Raw genomic sequence first — 9,400 nt, forward strand, 5'->3', positions numbered from 1 at the left:
AGGCATGGGGGATGGGAAGGGAGTGAGAGAGTGTGTATGTGTGTGTGTGTGTGTGGGGGGGGGGGGTATGCGAATGAGGGGGGTCATGGGGCTAAGATAGAGAGACGGAGAGAGAGAGAGGGAGGGTAGAGACAAAAGGGTTCAGATTCATACAACACATATGCCCACCAAATCTGGGCTATTTCCGTGAATGTATGTGTCAACCACAACTTATGACAGGCTAGGTGGCGCTATAGAGTCCCTGAGCCACACCCAAGGCCAGAGCTCTGTCAGTGAGTGGCGAGTGCAATTCTACAAATGGCTGCCAAATTACTAGAGTTTTACAGCATGCCAAGTTGGTGAAAAAAGGCCAAAAGGCTGTGGGACAGGTAAGAAGGAAAAAACTATAATAATAATCTGAGCAAAAACAATAGGGCCTTGCACCTATACGGTGCAGCCGCTTCAGTTGCCACACCTCGGTGCTCGGGCCCTAACTAGACAAGCTTAAATTAAAGTCATGACTATGGCAAGATCACAATGTAGTTTCTTAGCTTTTAGATACATGGAATGTTAACGCATGGACAAGGCTTGGCTAATTTCAAACTTCATTAATTTCTAAAGCAGTGCTAGAACTTTTTTTTTCAGCATGGTATACATTAATGATGGTATTATTTTATTTTTCCCAAGCAAATTCTAATAGTCAAAGAGAGAAATTGACATTTAACTCATACAAGGAAGTCATTATTTGCCTTCCAGTTTTTTTGCAAAGGTTTCCACTTCCCAGTCTTGCCCTGCAGCCATACACACAACAGTTGGGCATTTTCTTAATAATGAATGATATTTTTGAATAATTGATTTTTGATTTTTGCGGTCATTATTTTGTCCACTATTCACTGTACTAATGGAGATCTGATGAATGTTGGTATGAAACATGGAGTCCATGAACCATGTGACAGCCTTAGAACCAATCACATAATGGGATAGTTCAGACCATTTGATTCCCCAGTTGCCAAAACTCTCCATATGTACGGCTCTGGTTCCCTTATAATGAGTGGCTGGAATGCTGGCAGGAAATTGGAGTGAGAGTGGAGAATGTGTTGTGTAGAGAAAGGGAATGTGAGTGTGTGCATGAAAGTATATTGTGAGCATGAGCCTGTGTGTGACTGGGTTGAGAGAGAGAGAGAAAAAGAGAGAGCGAGAAAGAGAAGTTGGTCCGCACAGGTGTGGCTTAATTGTCAATCAAGCGCTCTGCTGTCTGCTGTCCAGCCAGCTAAGGCTCCGCGGTAGCAGACTGCCAGAGACAGAGAGGGTTGTGAACACCTTTTCCCCAAGAGGGTTCCTTCAGGAAGCCTAAGAGAAAACACAGAGACCCTCTGTGGATCTGCCCCATCCCTGCCCTCCAGTATCCTGGGCCCTAGGAACTGGAAACAGAGAGGACAGACCTAACATTCACAACACATTTACATTCAAATGAGCCATTTAACCTTAGCTATAACATAAATACTGAAAATACGGTATCATTAATTAATTCCACATGCTCAAACCATATGCACTGAATGAAAACTCTGATGAAAGGATATGCTTGCAATGGTGATGCACAGTTTTTGTTTGCATTCTTTTCTGATTAAATCAATGTAAATATGGGTTTAATTTTATTTTTAGCCTTTGATACTTATCGATGATCTGTAAATGACTACATAGTTTTTAGTACGGTTTTTAAACACTTGCTTGCTGACAGGATAGAATAGTAGTACTGACACACCCACTAAACGAGAGAACTACCCAAAAGCCTGTTGCATATTCGTATCTTTTAGTCCAGCACCTGGAACCAAACATGTCATTCAATCAGGAAACCGTAGCAGAACAGTGCAAAACGATTTGACCTTGAACTTGCCCATAGTCTGTCATAAGTGCTGATAGGAGAGAGAGAGAGAGAGAGACTTCAGCAAACCCCCAAACACATATACCCACTGATAGACACACACACACACACACACACACACACACACACACACACATTGCTCACTGCTCTTTCTACAAATGCTTGCACTCCTCACAATCCATTTCAGTCCAATACAGACTAAATTGCTGCGGATGAACAACTGTTGACTAACATCCACTGTTTTGATCCAGAAAGCTCCCCTATGGAGCAATCAATGTGCGTCGCCTGTCTGTCCTGTTCATCCACGAGTGTGTGTGTGTGTGTGTGTGGGGGGGGGGGGGGGGGGGTGCACCACCAAGGGTCTCTCAGGGTCTGGGTGAAAAGGGTATATGAAATAATAAACATGGCAAAAGGTGTCGTTTTATGTGTGGTTGGTATCAAATGAAAAACATAAGTGCAGAGTAGGGGGGAGTTGGGAGGGGCGTGTCCGTGTGTTACATTACACCTTCCTGTCCACTCAGTCATCACATTTCACACCGTGGGGAACATGCATTTGAGGACATGTCAGAAAGCATTCCATTTGAAAAAAGAGAGTGGGAGAGAAAGAGAGAAGAGAGAGAGAGAGAGAGAGAAGAGAGAGACTGTGCGACTGTGCATGTGTGAGAGAGATAGAATTTTCCATTACGCAGGTTATCTGCAGGTTTATATTTTTGTTCATTTTTTCCTTTTGTCCGGGGTTGTGAGTCATTTGGGTGAAATCGTTTTCAAACGCAGGGTTCTGTCATTTTCTGTGCTGTGTATAAAGGGGAATGAGGGGCACACTGACGCAGGCCGTGTGTGTGTGTGTGTGTGTGTGTGTGTGTGTGTGTGTGTGTGTGTGTGTGTGTGTGTGTGTATGTGTGTGTGTGTGTGTGTGTGTGTGTGTGTGTGTGTCTGTTTGTATGTGTTTGTATGTTTTGTACTGTGTGGCAAGAGATGGTACACAGTTGCCTTGACTTAAAAGTAGTGGGCTTTCACAGACTCCAAAGCTGCAGCAGCAACAGCAACAGAAGCCTCCATCACACCAGCTTCACTGACTGACCAGCTCTTCCCTCCATTTTCCCTTCGTTTCCAGATAGCCTCTGTCCGTGCACAAATGAGAACCGTGCCTAGCGGGCTCTCCCTTTAGAATGGGCTCTTTAAGGTTAATGGTCTGGTGTAAGGAAGGGTGGGAGGAGAGGTCATTTTGATGGGTAGGAGCCCAATGAGCATGACGCACTAATGCATACACAACCTCCATGACCTTCACCGGATCCCCCAGCCACACTAGCAGAGACCAGTGATCTATACTGGCCCCAGTCATATTCCCAGTAGCAAGTGAGTCATACTGGCCTCACTCAAACTCCAGCAAATCTCCCCCTCCACTGATCCATAAGGACCCCCATGCTCATCCATTTTCATGCTCAAAGTACAAGATGATCCATACTAATTCTACTCAAAGTACAAGATGATCCATACTACTGTAGTTCTATTCATACTAAAAGTACAAGATGATCCATTTTCGTTCTATTCATACTCACAGTCGCAGATTATCCAGGTCTTGACAACTATTGGTAGTCTCAGTCACAGATGATCCATACTAGTTCTAATCATACTCAGAGTAGAACATGATCCATACTCGTTCGTAGTCATACTTACAGTATCATATGATCCACACTGATTTCGCTAATACCCACAGTACCACAGAATCCAGCCAAACAGCCACATTTCCCAATATGGTATTGATATACGATAAGTTACAGTAATGGTGTTGTATGGCTACCGCATTAGATGATTTGATAGGATATTGTAGTATATAACAGTATGGACATTGTAGTACACCAATAATATTCTGGTTAAATTGACATGTATAAGGATGATGTGATGAATAGGTCTACTGGCAGGAGGAGAGATGAAAAGTGCTTTAGCCAATGGTCTGATTGGAGTTGTCACGCTAATAATAAATCTGTGATGCAGTCATGGTGCCCAATTCAGACTGGGAAACCATTTCAGCATCTCAAATGTCAGCGCATCTCTGGCGGGGGAGTGTGCGGCGCACCCTCATACTAAGAGGGATCAGGTGTTAAGCTGCCTCCTTTTCCCGCTCTCCGGTGGAGAGAATTAATCACTATTTTGTCATTTACTTTTTATTGTGTTTGCCGTCGGAGCGAAATGTCAGAAGCTCTGACTAATTCACTGTTAGACAAAATTTAACATCTCGGCAACGTGAGTAAAAAGTCACCCTCGGTAAGAACCCCCGTCAGGCTGCCTCCATCTCTCTTTATGACGGATGTAAATCTAAAAGTCTTGCCAGAGCTTAATCTGGGGATCCGATGTGCTTGTTTCTTTTCCTGGCCTTCAGTCTATCTCTTCTCTTGTCTGTTCTGAGTCATGCGTGAGAAAAACCAAAAACACACAAAAGCTGAAATCATACAAGCTTCAGAGTAGTGGCACAACTGGCCACGAGCCTGAGCTTTTATTTGTGTGGTAAGCTCCACTCCGTCATCAACAGGATAAGGTAAAGACGCGTGGTGGATTTTACAGCTGAACATGAAAGCCAGTCCCTCATTTTATTCACACGGTCTCTGCCGTTTTTTGTTCTCAGGTGAAGATATCCAAGGCTTTGATCAGCTTTCATCTCTGACAAATATGGAAATATAATTTGATGTTTGTCAGCAGCCGGCGATATGTGTTATTGACATTCGGACAGTTTTAGGCATCAGTGCGGAGCCTTGACAACTTGCAACAGTCTCGGCTCAGGTCTGCTCAGGTTGAGTTTGTGCTTAGGGCTGTTTGCTGCTGATGTGCCAGGATATCACAACGGACGGGAAAAAATACTTTTGACAAGAAGATTAGCATTTCTATGTGGAGTCTTATTTGTGTGTGTGTGTGTGTGTGTATGTGTGTGTGTGTGTGTGTGTGTGTGTGTGTGTGTGTGTGTGTGTGTGTGTGTGTGTGTGTGTGTGCTTGTGTGCATTCGCATTTTGTAGACTAGTGTTCTTTTTTTTCCCCATGCTGTATCAGATATCACTCCAACCGTAATCCCTGCAGATACGAGAAAACAGCATTAAAGTAAAGCATCTGAATCGCAACATCAGTGCCATTAGACTATTCGGATGAGCTGTCTCCTCACAGTGCTCTGTACTGAGCAGAAAAAACGAGGCCCATTCAGACACATAATAAAGTTAAGGGTTTTGGGAAATATACCATCTGTGAAAACAAAAACAAAAGGTTCAAAGTCATTTGGCATCGGAGCAGAGCGAGGGCATTACCATCCGACATGCCTTTGACTAAGAGAGATGACCCTGAGCTGTGGCACCGCTATGCGCTAGGAATTTATGAACATCAGCGCATAGGAACTGGCGCACGGACTGTTGGTGGTCAGACGTTTAAGATCCAACGGAGCGTGTTGAAGGGCATCATGCTCTTTATCACTAAACATCACACATGTGATAATCCTATATGTTTCCTATACATCACACATGTGATTCCTATAATCCTATATGTTTCCTATACATCACACATGTGATTCCTATAATCTTATATGTTTCCTATACATCACACATGTGATTCCTATATTCCTATATGTTTCCTATACATCACACGTGTGATTCCTATATTCCTATATGTTTCCTATACATCACACATGTGATTCCTAATCCTATATGTTTCCTACACAGACCTTTTTGCACGTAAGTGTGTGTAGAGATGCTTTGTGGAATTCTGTCGTCTTATTGTCATAACAGGAGATGAGTTATAAATTACTTGAGGGGTAAAGCTTCCTCTAAATGCATGAATATATTTGGCTGTGTAGTTTGTGAGAGCTTTCTCTACTATCAAGGTCTGGAACCTTTTTAGCTGGGAGAGCCATAAATACCAAATATTAGATTTTTTTCATTAGAGTCATATAGCAATTTGATGTGTCTACTTTTTAATGTTAGGCTTACCATTACACGTTCACTATAATTTACATTAGGCTTTAACTGTAAGACTAAATTCTTTAGTCGCCCTCACACAACCTGTGACCTGGCTGCACCATACCTGCATACCGCTGAAATTACACTGTGGGGCTTTTTGCAGGGTTTTTCCCTATTAGGCTATGCCAAACTGATTCTGATGCAAATGTTGCATTAACATTTAAGGCACAACAGATCCAGCTCCTTCTGTCCACCAATGGCCTATACGAACTATGGCTCTGATCTTTCATTTCCTTATGAGATCCTCATGACTGCCCAGTGTTGGCAACGAGTAAGCTTAGAAAGTAGGAAGAATGAACTTGAAGAGCTTGAAGTTGGCATTAAAGCGCCTGTGTTAGGCTCCACTGTCCAATGATTTTGTTTTGTTGTGCTGACTGAGGTTAAACTAGGCTGTATAATTTAGAATAATCTGGCTCACCATCCATGGGTTCTTGACGCCCTGCCCTACTGTTTTGTCAGTATATTAGTGCATAGTGCTGTTTGCAGGGTGAAAAGGGCCCTTTCAGGTCAATCCTTTTCATTTAAGCATTATTAGCAGTGAAAAGCAGCCCCCCACAGTTTTGCCATCACTTTCAATTACTGCTAAATTATTTAGGCGGCAATCGGCAAGTTTGGCTCGGAGACCCCGCGCACATGAACCACACTCATTATTTATTCAATTAAGTGCTCATTTGTACACGGACTTGACTTTGGTTAATAGGAACTGTCCAAGGACAGATTGCAGTATCAGAGCTTGTCTCCAGAGGAATGGCTGCCAACAGAATGTCCAAATAACGTATAAGCACACACACACAAACGTATAAGCACACACACACACACACACACACACACAAATGCATGCAAGCACGCACAAATGCATGTACACAGGCACACAGACAAACACACACACACACACACACACACACACACACACACACATACACATACACATACACATACACACACACACACACACACACACACACACACACACACACACACGCACGCACGCACGCACGCGCAGACACACACACAGACACACACACACACACGCTAGGGAACCCAAACTGACCCAGATCCCTGGGTCTGTTGATCAGAGAGACTGAAGTTGCCATCCGGGTTTGTGTTTGTTTCAGCGCGACGGCAGTTGCTTTCTGGGTTGTTTCCTCTCATCTTCCTCTTTGTGGTGGTAAGAAAGCACATTTGATCTTGATGTTGGAACTAAAACTTTAAACAGCCAGCAGGACCACAGGGAAGGCAGATGAGAAAAAGACTTGCACAATAAAGCCAATACTGAGTGGGAAAAAAGGCTCTGACAGCATAAAGATTCACACCAGAGTTCAGAGTAAGTTCAAGGGTGAGCAGCCATGAGCCTCCTGCCAGTTCAGTTTGTTTCTGTGCACAGAGAGGCTGAGCCCTCCCTGGCCTCTGCCATCTTAGAAAGCGATCTAAGACACACACACAGACATGCACGCACACACACACACGCACACGCGCGCATGCACACACTCACAAATACACACACATAGATGCACACAAGTATACACATGCAATGCACTCATGCATGCACACATAGACACACATACACAAACACGCACACACACGCATGCACATGCACACTCTCTCTCTCTCTCTTTCTCACACACACACCTAGATGCAAATACACATATGCACTCAGGCATGCACACACACACACACACACACATACATGCATGCACACTCTTACACATACACACAGACACATACACACTCTCACACACATACACACACACACACACACACAGCTCATATGCCTCAGACATGGTGTAGCTTCAGCTCGTGCCAACGCTTGTTTAATGTTTTATTCATTAGGCCCCTCAGAGGCCTGTCGTATATTGCACAATTCTGTTTGACAGACTTAGCGCCAACGTGCCGCAGAACATAAATTGTGTCAGTCTTTACGTAATTGATTATGAACTACATCCTTTTCACAGCGCATAAACCCTCTCGTTTGTGAGGACGAGTTGAGATCAGTTTAGTTTGCATGAATGCGTGTCCATGGTCTAATTGCAACTATGGTCACAATTCAAATGAATACATTTACTAGGAGATGTTTAATTATTCAAACCTTGTATGTATAATGTGTTTAGAGGTCTTTTATTTGAATATTAATCTATTTACAACCACTGATTAAAATCATATACTGTGTCTTCATTTTACTGAGGAGAAATAATATGACCATGAGTGGAACATTTTATGACATCTCTTGAGCTTTTATCCACGCTGTTAATACTATATTAATATGTTATAACTCATTTGCTGTTTAAAAGTAGCCTCAGAATCATAGTATATGTAAAAGCAATATCTTTAAAACCAATGACCTACAGTACCATCACCCATATCATGCCATTGTAACGTGTATCACTGTAACCTGTAGGCCACTGTATCATGCTGTGATCCTTTCATTTCTTGAGTGTGATAGCTATTGGTTTTGGCCTGACTGTAATCCTGCTTACTGTGCCACTAGGGCCCCATTGAAAAGAATGGCTTATAGGTTCAGGACAATTGAAGCTAATTTGATAGTTTATCATATCTTTGGTCCACTGTCCTGAAACCAAACAACTGCTGCAGCATCACATTCTTACCAGTCCTATTCTTCATTGTCACCATAGATACAGACGTGCACTTACAGTAAGTGACCAGTTTCCATTCAGTGTAGTTTCTGTTGCTAGGCACCATACTGTTTATTTCTTTATTGTACACATCCCATTATTAAACAGTATGATATGAGTGGGAGTGGGGTCAGTAAAGAATATCGCCACAGCTGTGATTTGGCCACAGGTACGAGGCTGAATGCCGAGTGCTGAAGGCAATTAATTTCTCTTTCGCCATTGACTACCGTTCATGATGTTTCCAAAGATTGGTCCCGTGGTGGCAAATGGAAAGGGCAGGACTTTGGCTCTCTATATTCTTAGACCTCAGTGATATAAGCAAATTCATTCAAAACCTCAAAATCCACAAAGATCAAAAACACTACCCTTTTAGAATGACAACGTCATGGATACAAAGCTCTTTTTGGACAACAAAAAATACCTGACTCCCCCAAGGCCAGTGCACCCCACATGGGTTATATTAAACTGTGATGTGTGGTTGTGTAAGTGTGTGTGTGAGTGTGAGTGTGTGTGTGTCTATCTGTGTGCCTCTGTGAGTCTGTGTGCCTCTGTATGTGGTGGTGGTGGTGGTGATGGTGGTGGTGGGGGTGCTGGACAGTAATTCTGCTGGACATGGTCTCCACAGGTGCTAGCAAAGCAAGGCCCCCGGGCCCTGGGTGTCTAATGCAGTCAGGGAAAGGGGAGGCGGCCTCCACCAGCAAGGAGACTGTCTGCTTCAGTGGCCCAGAGGAAAGCAGCGTCTCTGGGCATCTGGAGCCGGCGTCTCTGGGCGTCCCGGAGACAGCATCTCTGGGCGTCCGGGAGACAGCATCTCCGGGCGTCATGGAAACAGCATCTCTGGGCGTCTGGGTGACAGTATCCTTGGGCACGGGGAAAGATGGAAGACAGTGTCTAGGGACAGCAGCATCTCAGTG

Source organism: Sardina pilchardus, chromosome 19, assembly GCF_963854185.1.
Source record: "Sardina pilchardus chromosome 19, fSarPil1.1, whole genome shotgun sequence".
NCBI classification, from domain to species: Eukaryota; Metazoa; Chordata; class Actinopteri; order Clupeiformes; family Clupeidae; genus Sardina; species Sardina pilchardus.